At 41.9% G+C, this 15,065-nt stretch overlaps 1 protein-coding gene and 1 long non-coding RNA gene across 12 annotated transcripts in view; one reads left to right on the plus strand and one right to left on the minus strand.

Moving 5' to 3' along the window:
- DIP2B (disco interacting protein 2 homolog B) overlaps positions 1 to 15,065 on the plus strand; it is a 234,650-nt gene that overhangs the window by 112,129 nt on the left and 107,456 nt on the right. The gene's annotated exons all lie outside the window — the stretch shown is intronic.
- Positions 2,673 to 8,977, minus strand: LOC146403178 (uncharacterized). The gene is made up of 2 exons (XR_014803231.1): positions 7,120 to 8,977; positions 2,673 to 4,766 (listed from the first exon to the last, which is right to left on the minus strand). It is a non-coding gene; the product is annotated as an uncharacterized LOC146403178 (long non-coding RNA).

Here is a 15,065-nt window from a genome sequence, read left to right on the forward strand (position 1 = left end):
ATAAATGAATAATAGTTGTATACCAATAGACTTCGCTAAAGTCTTTGTTTTATTTCCTTCATTTTTCTTGGAAATTCCTCCCTGCAAAAACTAGTAAGTTAATGCAGTGGTAACCAATTTAAAATATCTTGACAGATGGATGTAGAAATGAATTTTGAGAGAAAAGAGGTAGAAATCAGGCTGGTGACAGCTAATGAAAAGCCAGCTTTTGCGGAGCAGGGTGTGACAGAGACAGGGAGTTTTCTGATTGGCTGCTTAATTATGGACCTGGCCCTGCCTCTGTGGGCCCAGAGATTTACTGTAGTCACTTTGTGTGAAAGCAGTCAGATCCTGAGAAAATAACTCCGTAAGGAATGTAACTATAAAAAGGACCCTGGGAGTTCCTGCTGTGACACAGTGGGTTCAGAATACGACTGCAGCAGCTTGGTTCGAGGTGGAGACACAGGTTCAAGCCCTGGTCTGGCACAGTGGCTTATAAAGGATCCGGTGTTGCTGCAGCTATGGCTCGGATTTAGTCCCTGGCCCAGGAACTTCCATGTGCCATGGGTATGGCCAAAAAAAAAAAAAAAAAGGGTTGGGGGACCATGGTCTGTTATCTATATTCAGGCTACATAGAAACCAAATCATGTTCAAAAGCCAGTTTATCAGTTTACTCTGAGAAACCACTGAGACACACTCAGGTCTGTGTGGCCAGCACATTCTTGCCCCATGAGCAGACCTGCAAGAGGAGCTTGGTCACACATAGAAGGTTGCTTAGTAAGCGTGAATTTGACAAATCAGATGTTTAATTGCAGCAGGCCAAGAGGATGCGACATAGCATCTCACAGAAGGAATGGTCTTGCCTGGGACCCCTTGGGGGCCTGAGAAGCCACTTGATGACAGCTCCTTTAGCTTCCTGCTATCATATTTCAGACTCGCCACATCTTTGCCCATCATGTTTATTGCCTCCTTCCTTCTGATTGAAAAGGTGGTCTGTCCCTCCTAGCCAAGGGCAGTCCTTCCACCTGTGCCTTGGATCCCATCCCCTCCTTCCTTTTCAGAAACCTTCTACTAATAATCTAGTGACACCGAGGACAAGACAGAAGGGGTGAGCCTCCCCAGTGCAGGCAGTAAGTGGTGCAGTGTCTGCAGAAATTTTAAAAGCAGTAGTAAAAACCTACAAAAAGTTGGTCTGCTTTTTCTCGTCACCAAAGATAGCCATTCTAAATGCTATAAGTGAGGAAATCTGCTGCTGAGGCGGACAGTTGCCTTGCCCCCTCCATATACCATTGCTGTCAGCTCCCCGTCTCCCTTGTACAAATCACTCCTTCTCAGCCAGATTCTTCCCCCCAGCAGTTCATCATGCTCATCACAGTTCTATTAAAAAGCAGAAACAAAAGAACTCTCCCTTCTCAACTGCTGCCATTTCTACCCTGTCTCCCCTTTGTGATCCTACTGCTCAGAACTGTCTTATTACAGTCCCTGTTCTCTCAATTCTCAGCCCACTCCAGTCCCTTCTGAAGCTATCATAAGTGTTATCTCAGTAGCATCTGCCAGTCTACCTCTTGAAACTCTTCTTTTGAAACACTCTCCTCATGTTCTAACCCCTCTCTTCATGTTGCTCCTTGACATCGTTGCAGGCTCCTTCTCTCTGTTATACGGCAGAATTCTCAAGGCAAGTCCCCAAGCCCTCCTGACATCTCATTCTACTTCAGCGGTTCTAAAATTTGAGTCTACTGCAGCATCACTGGGAGACTTATTCATATATAGACTGTGGGCTTCCCCTCAGTGTTTCTGATTCAGTAGGTTCAGTCTGGGTCCAAGGGTTTGATTTCCATTAAGTTAGCAGGTGATGCTAAGCCTGGTGGTACAGAGAACCAATGCTCTGTCTCCTAGAGCTTTTCAGCCATACCTGTGGCTTTTATTTCACTTAAATACAAGTAACTCCCAAATATGTGTCTTCAACGCAGATCTACCCTGAGCTCCTGACTGTAGATACAACTGCATTCTTAACATCTGTTTGTCATTTCAGCATAGTGGACATATCCATTGAATTTATGACTTCTCCACACCGCACCTCTCACCAGCACCAACCCCTCCCTGCAGCATATATACACTCACACAAAAAAATGACATCCAACATGCTCCCAGGTTTCTCTCCCAGTTTTGCCCGTCTGAGTGAATAGAACTCACATCTATAAGTCCACTTAAATAGAGATTACAGACTTAAAAGTCATCTCAGCATCTCCTTCATTCCCCATTTCCTGTCTGTTACTGAGTTCTGTTTTTTTCTTCATGAGTTCATGTTCATGTTACCGAGTTCATGTTTTTTCCTCAGTTTTGGTAAGCGTAAATTTTCTAGGAAATTGGCTGTTTTGTCTAAGTTTTCAAATCTATTGTTAATGGCATTCACAGTATTCTCTTCTTTTTATCTTTAAAAGTTTTATTGAAATATAGTTGGTTTACAAGGTTTTGATAATTTCTGGTGTACAGCACAGTGATTCAGTTGTGCATACACACACACCTATTCTCTTTCAGATTCTTTTCCAGGTAGATTATCACAGAGTATTGGGTACAGTTCTCTGTGCTACAGAGTAAGGTCCCTGTTGGCCACTCATTCCATATACCTCAGCATGCATATGCCAGTCCTATGCTCGTTATTTTAAAGCCTTTGCTTTGTTTATATATTTTACTTTTATCTCTTCTCTTTTTTTCTCTTGAGCAGTCTTCCCAGGAGTTTGTCTGTTCAAAGAACAAGCTTTTGGGTTTGTTGCCTTTTTTTTTTTTAGTAAGTCTTTATTTTCTGATATATCACTTTCCGCTCCTATATGTATTTCTTTCCTTGCGTTCTTTTTCTTTACTCTTTTGTTCTTTTTCTAAATTTCCTAAGTTGGATGCTTAGGTTTTCTGTCTTCTTTAACTAAGGTTAGTATTTCTCAGTTTGACTATAGAACAGTCAGAGAACATGACTATTCAAATTCAAGTCACAATTAGAATCTTAATTCTCCTCCCAAACGACACAAAGACTTTAAGAACAAATGCATTTTTAGTACCAGCTTGTCTAAACACCCCTCAATGTATTGGTTATTATTGTTTTAAATAGTTAATAGTAGTTAATACATGTTTTCTTTGTTCACTGTTCTTCTGTATGTTTCACTTCTTCCTCTTAGTTCAGTTTCCTTCTTTCTTAAGTCCATCCTACAGTAGTTACATATTTTAATGAGGGTTTGTTTGTTTGTTTTTGCTTTTTAGGGTGGCACGTGGGGCATATGGAAGTTCCCAGGCTAGGGTCAAATTGGAGCTGCAGCTGCTGATATGCCACAGCCACAGCAACGCAGGATCCAAACCAAGTCTGTGACCTACACCACAGTTCACAACAACGCCGGATACTTAACCCACTGAGTGGGGCCACAGATCGAACCTGTATCCTCATGGATACTAGTCAGGTTCGTTATTACTGAGCCACAGTGGGAACTCCCTTAAAGAGGGTTTCTTTTCCTTTTTTTTTTTTTGTCTTTTTAGGGCTGTCCCTGTGGCATATATAATCAGCTACAGCTGCTGACCACAGCCATAGCCACAGCCACAGCAACACCAGATCCTAGCCATGTCTGCGACCTACACCACAGCTCACCACAACACCAGATCCTTAACCCATTGAGCAAGGCCAGGAATCGAACCTGCGTCCTTATGGATGCCAGTCAGATTCATTTTCGCTGAGCCACAATGGGAACTCCAGTGAGGGTTTTTTAATGGTAAAAATTCTCTCAATTCGTGGTTATCACTTTCTTTGTCCGTCTTTGTTCTTGAATCTATTCATGTCTTCCCCAGAAGTGGATTCTTTTTTAGTGCTGGATTGTATCATATAGATTCTGTAGCAAATGAAGCGATTAGCCTTTGGCATTTTTACCCAGTATATCTTTGTAGATTTTGAAGAAAGCATTTAGTTTGATTTAATGCAGATTTTAAACTAACTGAATTATAATAATGCTTGGTCTAGAATTAAATGAAATGAAAGTCATTTTAACACATTTAGTTGGAGTTTCCTGCTAGAGGGATTCAACCCTTTTCAAATTCTGTTACCTCGTTAGATTTCATTTCCTCCAGTTGCAAGGTGCTTCATTGTGAGGGTGGCTCCTTGAGTGTAGTTTATATAAAAGTAAAGTAATATTCTCCAATAATCTCTTTTTTAAAAAAATTTTTTCCTCCTCCCATCCCTGCTCTCCACTAATCTCTTTTGAAAGGAAAAATTAATACTGTGTGCAGCATTGTATTACTAGAACAATTGTACACAGCTTATCTAAAAATTTACTGAATGATTTTCTGTACAGAACTGATCTGGAGTTATCTTGGGTTGCATATTTATGTATGTTTAGATTTCTTTTCTCAAATGTTACATAAATCTTTAAAATAGGACTTCAGAAAAAAATTTAACAATGTAACACAGAATGGGGAAATATGGAAGAGAACACAAGCTTGAAGAAAATACTGGGTGAAAATTGAGTAAAGACAGTTTTGGTTAATAAGTTCAGTTTAATTTTCTGTCATCACAGGGGTTAGAGTCTTAAGTCACAGTGTAAAATCTAATGTGTCAAAAATTGCCCTTGAAAATTACTTAAACCTACCATCATTAGAACTGATTTTTTTTTTCTCTTTCTTCCTTCCTTTTTTTTTTTTTTTTTTTTTATGGCCACACCTATAGCATATGGAAGTTCCCTGGCCCGGGACTGAATCCAAGCCATAGCTGGGACCTACCCTTCAGCTGTGGCAATGCCAGATTCTTTAACCCACTGTACAGTGCTGGAGATTGAACCTGTGTCTCCACAGTGACTTGAGCCCTTGCAGTTGGATTCTTAACCCACTGTGCCACAGTGGGAACTCCTGTCATTTCTTTAGTATAAACAAAACCCAAACCTTACCTGGCATTTAAGGGCCATGCTGTATGAAAAATTCACTCTTTTTTTTTTTTTTCCTTCCTTTTTAAGGCTGAACCCCCGGCATTTGGACGTTCCCAGGCCAGGGGTTGTATCAGAGCTGTGGCTGTGGGCCAGCACCACAGCCAGGCAACTCGGGATCTGAGCTGCGTCTATGACCTCCACTACAGCTCACTGTAGCACCAGATCCTTAACCTGCTGAACAAGGCCAGGGGTTGAACCCACATCTTCATGGATACTAGTAGGGTTCCTTTCCTCTGAGCCACAAGGGGAACTCTGAAAAATTCACATCTTGATAAAGGTTAAAATCGTACTCACTGCTCATGATGCTGTCACTATAAGAGGCATCAGAGAAATGAGGGTATGGCAGGTTCATATCTCTTCATTCTGAGCCATATGCTCCTCGAAAGGAATATCTTTCAGTGGCTGGAAGCTACTAGAGCCTGGATATAAAGCTTCCCACACGCCTCACTTAGCAGCTTTGCAGGGAGAAGAGGCTAGAAATTAACTCTGTTTTGGCATGGTCCAAAGAATTGAATTTTAAGACTACATACGTTCTCCTATGTAAATGAGTCCCTCTTGGCCACTCTTGGAGTTAGGGTAAAGTGGAAGATTTTGTGTAGGGAGCCAGCTTCTCCAGATTGATCCTGTAGTCTCATCTTTAAGATGCTTCAGATATAAGTAACTGATTAATTCCAAATAGTTTTAATAGAAGAGAGTGTATTATGATGATCTAGAGGTTGCTTACAGAACCTCAGGTTGGCACGTACTTACTAAGTGCTTTCTGTGTTCTGAGTACAGTTGGGACACTAAGAAGTAGCCAGCATTGGACATGACAAATTGGGGATCCCCCCTCCCCTGGCTTGCTCCCTCAATCTACTAGGGGTTTGCTCAGCTAGGACTAAGACAAACAAATCTTCCTTGACCAGCTGTATCACAAACAGTGCTCACTCCCATGATCTGAGTTACATTTTTTTTTTTCTTTTTATGGCAGCACCTGTGGCATATGGAAGTGCCTAGCCAGGGACTGAATCTGAGCGGCAGCTGGGACTCGAGCCGCAGCTGCAACAATGCCAGATCCTTTAACCCACTGCCCTGGCTGGGTGTCGAACCTGTCCCTCCACAGCGACCTGAGCCCCGCAGTCAGATTCTTAACTCTTAAGAATTATGGGAGTTCCCGTCGTGGCTCATCTAAAACAAATCTAACTAGTATTCATGAGGACGCAGGTTCAATCCGTGGCCTCGCTCAGTGGGTTGAGGATCTGGCGTTACCGTGAGCTGTGGTGTAGGTGGCACACTGGGCTCGGATCTGGCATTGCTGTGGCTGTGGTGTAGGCCAGCGGCTGCAGCTCCATTTTGACCCGTAGCCGGGGAACCTCCATATGCCGCCGGTGTGACCCTAAAGAGACCCCCAAAAAAAAAAAATTATGATTATGCGCCACAGCAGGAACTCCTGAGTTGCATTATTACAATGCTCCATAGATTATGGTTTGTACATTTGTCTAAATTCCCCTACTCAACTCTTAAGATCTTTAAAATCAGGAACATTCTTTTTTGTTTAATTTTTATTTTTAAATGAAATTAATGAGTCGGTTATAAACAGTCAAATAGTACTATGAGGTTTGTAATAGCAACAACAACAAAAATAAGCAGTGTCCTCTTCTCCCCTAGAGACAGATTATTTCAGCTGTTTTAACGGTTTCTTTGGGCATTTACCTCTGTATTTCTGTGTAACATTTTACCACTCTTTCTTGACTTTTTTTGGTTTTCAGTTTATTATTATAAATTGAAATTTTATTTATTTATTTATTTATTCATTCTCTACAAGGAAGGCTTAGACTTTTTCTCTCTTACATCTCTCCCCCAGCCGCCTGGACACCACACACTCCTTTGCCCCTTCCCTCACATCACATGAACACTGTGTGTTCAGTACATTACTTTTTTTTTGCTGTTAAGTCAGCATTCAGTGTTTGTATTATTATGATTATGTAAATATTCTTCACAGCAAAGTGACTTGGTGTACTAGGATTATATTTCTTTTTTTCACAATTAATCCATCTTCGTTATTATTATTATTATTATTGTCTTTTTTTGGCCATTTCTAGGGCCGCTCCCATGGCATATGGAGGTTCCCAGGCTAGGGGTCTAATCGGAGCTGTAGCCTGTGACCTACACCATAGCTCACGGCAACGCTGGATCCTTAACCCACTGAGCAAGGCCAGGGATCGAACCCACAACCTCATGGTTCTTAGTCGGATTCGTTAACCACTGAGCCACGACGGGAACTCCAGTTATTACTGTTTTTAGATGTAACTCTTGATGCCGTCTCTCTTCCTGAAAACTGATTGTTTTCTTGACCGGCCAGCAGCCTTCATTATCATTCTAGTGGAATTTTAGGAAGGTGTGGGGAGAGATAGCTGTGTTCATTCTGCCACGGTTAATCAGAATTCTTTATCCTAACATTTCTGCTCAAGGATTGTTCAAAACTTGGGCGAAGATCATTTCGGTTCATCTGAAAGATCTCAAAGACATCAGTACCTCATTTGCTGGCTGTTCCCCAGCAAGGTGATCAAACGGTCTCTACAACAGCCCGAATAAAGTGTTGAAACTGAGAGGCCTCCTTCCGCTGGGTGGGTCTGAGAAAGAGCCCTGCCTGAGCTCGGTGTTGCAGCTCTGCACTATTTAGTATTGCCCTTGACGTTCAGCGGTGGCATCTTCTCTTGGACCCACATCCTTTGCTTTAGGACTTTACTGCAGTTTCTGTCTTTGATGGCACTGGTTTAAACATTCCATTCTGTCTTCATATATTTCAGATCATTTGTGACCTTTGTGTGTTTGTTTCTCTTCTTTCATCCTTTGACTTTGTTCTCCTGTCTTTTACTTCGTTGAATTGTGTTGGTCTCCTTGTATATATTCCTTCCTGGCCTAGGTTTCCACATTATTTTCCCCCCACACCTTTACCTGCTGCCCTTTTCGAGATAAGACCTGTCAGTTTATGGATGTGATTATGCGTTGACATTTTCTAGCTTGTCCTGGAAAGGTTTTTTTTTCCAAACGTGGCTTCCTTTTGTGGTTGCTGCTTGTTTCGCTGGAGGGTATTCGCTCGCCACTGTTCCTGTATATGTACAGACTCTGCCCTTGCCAGTTGTTCCCCACCCCTTTCATCACAGCTCTTTGGAGTTCAGGCCTGCCTTTGAGGTTGTGCAAATGTGTATATAACCGACTTAAAATGAAACAGGTGAAAACCTTGTGTTTTATCCTCTTTTGCCAAAGGCTCTGATAACTCCTCTCAGGGATGGTCTATGATCCTGTTTTCCATAATGACCTCATGTAATTGTATGAAGATGGTGAGAGGCACACATTTTTGCATAAAATTTGTATGGCTTAGAGATAGACAGATAAGCAGGCTTTTCAAGATTAACTGTTAACCATAGCCTTCAAATTGGTATCTCTTCACTTGTCTTTGTTTTTCCCAGCCACCCATTATCATTGGTGGAAATGAGGAGACCGACAAGACCTTATTATTTTAACCAAAATTTCGGGTTACCTGCAATGTAAGACCCAGAGCTCATTACTGTAGGAGACGCAAGATGAATTAAGACCAGCCTCTGACCTCAAATTTTTTTATGCTGTCATAGGAAAGACAGGTATACAAGTGAGAATCATAAAACATAAGAGTGAAACAAACACTATAGGAGACTTCTAAACAAAATACTGTGGAAATTCAGAGGGACATGAACTTAAATCTAGCTGTTGAAATCAGGAACAGCATTTTGGAATGATATAGAACATTTCTGACTATATAATTATTAGGTATTGTGTGTGGGATCTATTCTCTATCCCATTTTGATTTGAAAGTTCCTTCCCCCACCCTGAAAAAATCCTTCTGTGTAGCACTGGGAGCTATATTTAGTCACTTATGATGGAGCATGATAATGTAAGAAAAAAGAATGTATACATGTATGTGTGACTGGGTCACTTTGCTGTATAGTAGAAAACTGACAGAACACTGCAAACCAGTTATAATGGAAAAAATAAAAATCACCATTTAAAAAAAAAAAAGAAAATTCCTCCCCAAGTGATAACCACAGCATAATGGAAAGAACGTGGAATTTTTTTTTCCAGTGACAGTTCTCCCCTCTCATCTGCTGGATTTGGATAGTAGTATGGTCGCTCTGAACGGGAGCACACACTGCGGTCTTATCTGTCCCCACACACCTTAGTGAAGGAAGTCCACTCTCTTCCTCTTGGGGCTTCTCTTTCCTCCTGAATTGTACAAGAACCTCCTGGGATGTAGGTATTAGTGGAGGAGGAAAGGTGGTCAGTGCAGCTTCCACACCCAGAAGAGAAGAGCCCTATTGTGTGCTGCTGCTTCTCAGTGCCTCCTGCTGAACCTGAACTATTTCATCAGCCACTCTGACGGAGGAGCCCACTCAGCTCGGTCAAGGTATCCCACTTGGATTCTCAGGGCAGAGCTGTTGGTATTGTGTTTATTTTTTTTATTTTTTTATTTTTTATTTTTATTTTTATTTTTTGTCTTTCTGCCTTTTCTAGGGCCGCTCCCGCGGCATATGGAGGTTCCCAGGCTAGGGGTCGAATCAGGGCTGTAGCCACCAGCCTTCACCAGAGCCACAGCAACTCGGGATCCGAGCCGCATCTGCAATCTACACCACAGCTCATGGCCACGCCGGATCCTTAACCCACTGATCGAGGCCAGGGATCGAACCCGCAACCTCATGGTTCCTAGCCGGATTCCTTAACCACTGAGCCACGACGGGAACTCCGGTATTGTGTTTTTTTTTTTTTTATGCCACACACGGCCATTTTCCTGATGCCAAGTGGCCCAGGAAGCTTCAGAGACCAGGAACTCCCAACTCCTCTCCCTTCCAGAATCCACCCCTAGGACTCAGAGAAGGCAGGCCCTTTCCAGACAGTGAATGCAAACACGCTTTCTTCCCTCCCTTCCTCCAGGCAGTGAGGCGGGTTAATCAGCCATCCTCCTGAGGAAGACTCTCCACCGTGAGCTCCTAGGGAAGGTCCCCTCACCTGACTTTCTTGCGGGGGCGCAGCTGGGAGTGGAGGCTGTGTGTTTAATGATTCAGGGTGGTTATTTCTCTCATTACAGAAAAACACATTTAATCTGTGATAGGTGTCCTGCTTCCTTAGTGGTATCTATCACACAGAGTTACTGTGAAGATAAGATGAAAGTTGAGAGTAGTGAGATATTATCATTGTCATTCTGTCATTTCCTGTTTAAATCCCCTCAAAGACCACTCCTTTGGTTTAGGACAGGTGACCTGACCCCACTTTTCTTCTTCTCTAGCCTCATTTTGTCTCCCTCCCTCTTTCACTGTGTTTCAGCACCCTCAGGCTTTTTTTTTTTTTTTTTGGCTGTGCCCATGCATGGCCTGTGGAAGTTCCCAGGCCAGAGACTGAATCCTCACCTCGCAGCCACAGCCACAGCAGTGACAATGTTGGATCCTTAATCCGCTGAGCCACTGGGAAACTGCCCCACCAGGCTTTCTTAGACTTGTCAGGTGTTTCTCCCTCACTGGGCTTCTATACACACGGTGCTTTTGTATAAAATAGCTGCTACCCTCCCCTGACACCCTGTCTCTGCCTACCTAAAACCTAAAACCTTGAGTCCCTCAAACTCTAATACAAATTAAATTCCTCATTATGTGGGCTCAGAGAGCCTTGTCTTTTTCCTGCTCAGTGCGTATCACGATATAAAAGATACACATGAATAGGTGATCACTTTTTTTTTAAATGACCGCACCTGAGGCATATGGAAGTTCCCAGGCCAGGGATCGAACCTGTGCCTCCACAGCAACCTGAACTGCTGTAGTTGGAACTCTGTCACTATTTTTCTTACCGGTGAAAATGTCTGTTAAATCTTACTGCCCGAGTTGAAGGACAAGAAACTGAGGTTGGCCTTCTTCCATGTTCCCAAGTGGAGATTTTGCATAGTTTTATGCTAAAGATCAGCTTCTTTTCTAAGTTATCGTTGTTATTATGTGCAAACAGTAGAATAATAGGAGACTCTGATGTCTCTTTCTGCCAAAGAACAATAAATTATGTATATGCTGACCACTGAGAAAGGAGGCTTTGTATTGTAGAAGAAATGAAAATTTCTCATTTTTCTTAAAACTTATTGTTAATAAATGTTGAAGCATCATCATAATTTAACATAATGGTGACCCCTAGTGGATATTCTGTGTAGTAGACAGAAAGATCCCGGAATCTACCCCCACCACCCAACTGAAGCAGTCGTAGTGTGATAATCAGAAGTTTTGAAGAAAACTTGATTTATGAGGTTCTCGGCTTTCCCTCCAGTACTTAATCTATATTTTAGTGTCTTTGAAAATTACTTTCATTTTGTACATAACTTTTTCATTAAAAAAAAATGGTAAAGCTCTCCAAAGTACTTTATCATTACTTCATCCCAACTACTTAAGGGATTTTATATCCCAGCCGATCCTTATAATTGTATATGAATAGTTTTTATGTACACAGTTGTAATCATACCCATAGTATCTTGTGTTCTTTTATCACTTGCCATTATTTTGTTTAGACCTTTTCATGTGTCTAGATAGACAACAGTTTTTCCTTTTTCATGGCATGTAATATGTATCTCATTGTTGGGAATTCCCGTTGTGGCTCAGCAGGTTAAGAATCCGACTAGTATCCATGAGGATGCAGGTCCGATCCCTGGCCTCCCTCAGTGGGTTAAGTATTTGGCATTCCCATGAGCAGTGGTTTAGGTCGCATACGCGGCTCACATCTGGCGTTGCTGTGGCTGTGGTGTAGGCCAGCAGCTGTAGCTCCAGTTCAGCCCCTAGCCTGGGCACTTCCACATGCTGTAGGTGAAGCCCTAAATGTATCTCATTGATACATATAGTCAATTCTCTTTGCTTTTAGCTTCTTATGTGGTAATGAAAATGTGCATATCTTATTCAAAACACAGAAATTTCTATTTTGGGGTGCCAGGTAATTCCTGAGATCAGGCTGAAGTGTGAAACCATGGCCAGGGAATGATTCGTCTTTAAGCAGCATCTTGCCTGCCCAGCTGACGTTGGACATGCTGTTAATAAAGTCCTGCTGGGTCGCTATGTCCCCAGATCCCTTCCTCCTCTCTTCCAGGAAACCTGACATCCATGTTTCCTGCTTCCTTCTGTGATAAATTGTTGCCCTGGCAAGTAAGCTAGTGTGGAAATAAACCTTCCAAAATTCTTTTACTCCAACCTGGACATAGTTTCCTCCCTCTCACCTCCAGATATGCATTGAATTACCAGTTGCTTTGGGGGAAAGGAAAAGGAGACAATTCATCTTCGAAGATTGGAAAATTCTGCTCACAGTGTCGTAATTTAGGAAGCTGAAAAGTAGATATTATTTTTAACTTATTTTGGCAAGAATCTGCTCTCTTGAATTAGAAAAGTCAACGTCATTTTTTTCTTCTTTATACTTATTACCTTGATGTTCTATAATGAACATGTTATTTTTATATCCTGAAAAATAACTTTTCTAAATTCTAGAAACCCAGTAAAGCCTATGGAAAAAATAAACACCCCAGATCTCATGACCTGCAGATAATTGCTCTTCACGTTCCACTGTATTTGCTCTCCAGTGTTTTCAATGCGCATATAAAATGTATCTACAAATCTTATGGTTTTTTTTTAAGGAAAAAAAAAACTCCAGGAGTTCCCGTGTGGCTCAGTGGTTAATGAACCCAACTAGTATCCATAAGGATGCAAATTTGACCCCTGCCCTCGCTCACTGGGTTAAGGATCCTGTGTTGCTGTGAGCTGTGGTGTAGGTCAAAGATGCAGCAGTAATGAACCCAACTAGGATCCACAAGGACGTGGGTTTAATCCCTGGCCCCGATCAGTGGGTTAAGGATCTGGCAATGCCTTGAGCTGTGGTGTAGGTCGCAGATGCGGCTCCGATCCCACGTTGCTGTGGCTGTGGTGTAGGCTGGCAGCTACTGCTCTGATTCGACCCCTAGCCTGGAAACCTCCGTGTGCCGTGGGTGAAGCTCTAAAAAGACATACACAAAAAAACCTCCCATACATGGAAATAAAAATTTATAAATTCATATAAATTGGAGAGTGATTATTCACATTCAGAAAGATTAACTACAGAGCTTTATTATTATTATTATTATTTTGCCTTTTAGGGCTGCACCCACAGCATATAGAAATTCCCAGGCTAGGGGTCGAATTGGAGCTGCAGCTGCCAGTCACAGCCACAGCAACATGGCATTCAAGCTGCATCTGCAACCTACACCACAGCTCACAGCAACACTGGATCCTTGACCCACTGAGCAAGTCCAGGGGTCGAACCCATGTCCTTATGGATACTAGTCGGATTCTTAACCTTCTGTGCCACGATGAGAACTTCCAGAGCTTCATTATTAAACTCCATTATGAAGTGATTCAGTTACTAGGAATTCATTTTATTCTTTTTTTTTTTCCCATTTACATTACCTCTCTTGAACTTGAAGCAGGTACATTACACATTTGTACCAAAATCATCTGTCAGAAAAAATCCAACTTGTGACATTGTGCTTTGGGCACTTGATGGATGCTCACTCAGCAAACTTGTCGGCCACTTACTGAAACTGCAAATCGACCTTTTGGTTTCATTTCTGGCAAGCTACCTCAAAAAGTCTGTCATGATTTTAGACCCAAAGAGACCCAGTCTGCTTGGCTGACTAAATAAATCCCTGAGGGAACCGAGGTAAACTTTGCAGAGCATCATACTAATGTTGCTTGGTGGATAGAGAGTGTGCTGTGAGGCTTTTAGGGGGGCGGGGTACCAGTTCAGTAGCTCTCTTGGCCAAGTGTCATGTGTAACTCTCAGTTCTCATTATATGTCTGTATTTGTGTTACATTTCCTTGTGTGTGTGTTTTTGTTGTTTGCCTTTTAAGGTCGCATCTGCTAGGGGTCCCTGGCTAGAAGGTCCCTGCTAGAAGTTCCCTGGCTAGGGGTCAATCAGATCGGAGCTACAGCCACTGGCAATGCGGGATTCAAGCCGTGTCTGCAACCTACACCACAGATCACAACGGAAACCCCTGATCCCCGACCCACTGAGTCCAGGATGGAACCTGCATCCTCATGGATACTAGTTGGATTTGTTTCCACTGCAGCACAGTGGGAAGTCACATTTCCTTGTGGTTTGATCTGTGATAACCTCTAGATACTCCTGAGTGGAAATGTTCATTCTAATTCTTCCTCAGATTTATCAACGCCCATTTCCTCTATCACATCCCTCTATCATTTCTTGGTAAAAAATTTTATTTAGTCCACACCGTCTTCTTTTTCCTAATCCATTACATGGAAAAATACCGAGTAAAAAGCATAGGTGAGGGAGGAATCGGAAAAAATATGCAAACTTTGTGTTTCCGTCCTTTGTGAAATGAGAACCCGTGTTCCTTCTCTCCACCCTTCGGATCATTTGCTGTCTAATTTGAAAGCACGTGTTTCTTGGCAGGGTTTCATCCTAGCAAATCTGCTTCTTTAATAAAAAAAATAGAAGTTAGTAACAGGTAATTCAGTTATATATTCATTATGACACCCCCCCAAATAATACAAAGCTAGTGTTTTAAACTGTATCTTATTTAAGTCAAACCCGTTTCTCTGTGCATGTTTACAGGCAAAGTGGCTCATGTGTGCTAATCTGATTTCCTTCCTGTATATATCATCTGACTATTCAAATAAAAATAGCCCCTTTCTATTTTTTGTTCTCTATTTAAAGTGAATTGGAATATGTTTTAAATAATTTCTCTAGTGACTGTCTTAAAACTTTATTGGGGGGGGGCTTTTGCAGAGTCTTTCACATGAAGGCCGGTGATTTTAAAATAAAGATATCTAGCTGCTGACTGAGTGCAAATCCCAAAGCATTTAGATGCTCTTAAACTAAATTATTCATTCTGATTGCTTTCCTCTTAAGAGCTTTGGGAGAATTTTCATAACCTTTTTCATTAACCTTTTCTGGTTGAGAAGCAGTAGAGTTAGACCTGGGTTTGAATCCTGGCTCTGCCACCCCCTGGCTCTGTGACTTTGGATAAAATAATCTATGTGTCTATCTTCTTTTCTGTCAGAAATTAATAGTGATAGTGCTGGCTTTATAGTTGTTGTGAGGAATAAATAGGA

This window comes from Sus scrofa, chromosome 5, assembly GCF_054392235.1.
Source record: "Sus scrofa isolate SSC_HxYL_T2T_F1_AM1 chromosome 5, Sscrofa_HxYL_maternal_Yorkshire_Landrace_v2.0, whole genome shotgun sequence".
Lineage (NCBI taxonomy): Eukaryota > Metazoa > Chordata > Mammalia > Artiodactyla > Suidae > Sus > Sus scrofa.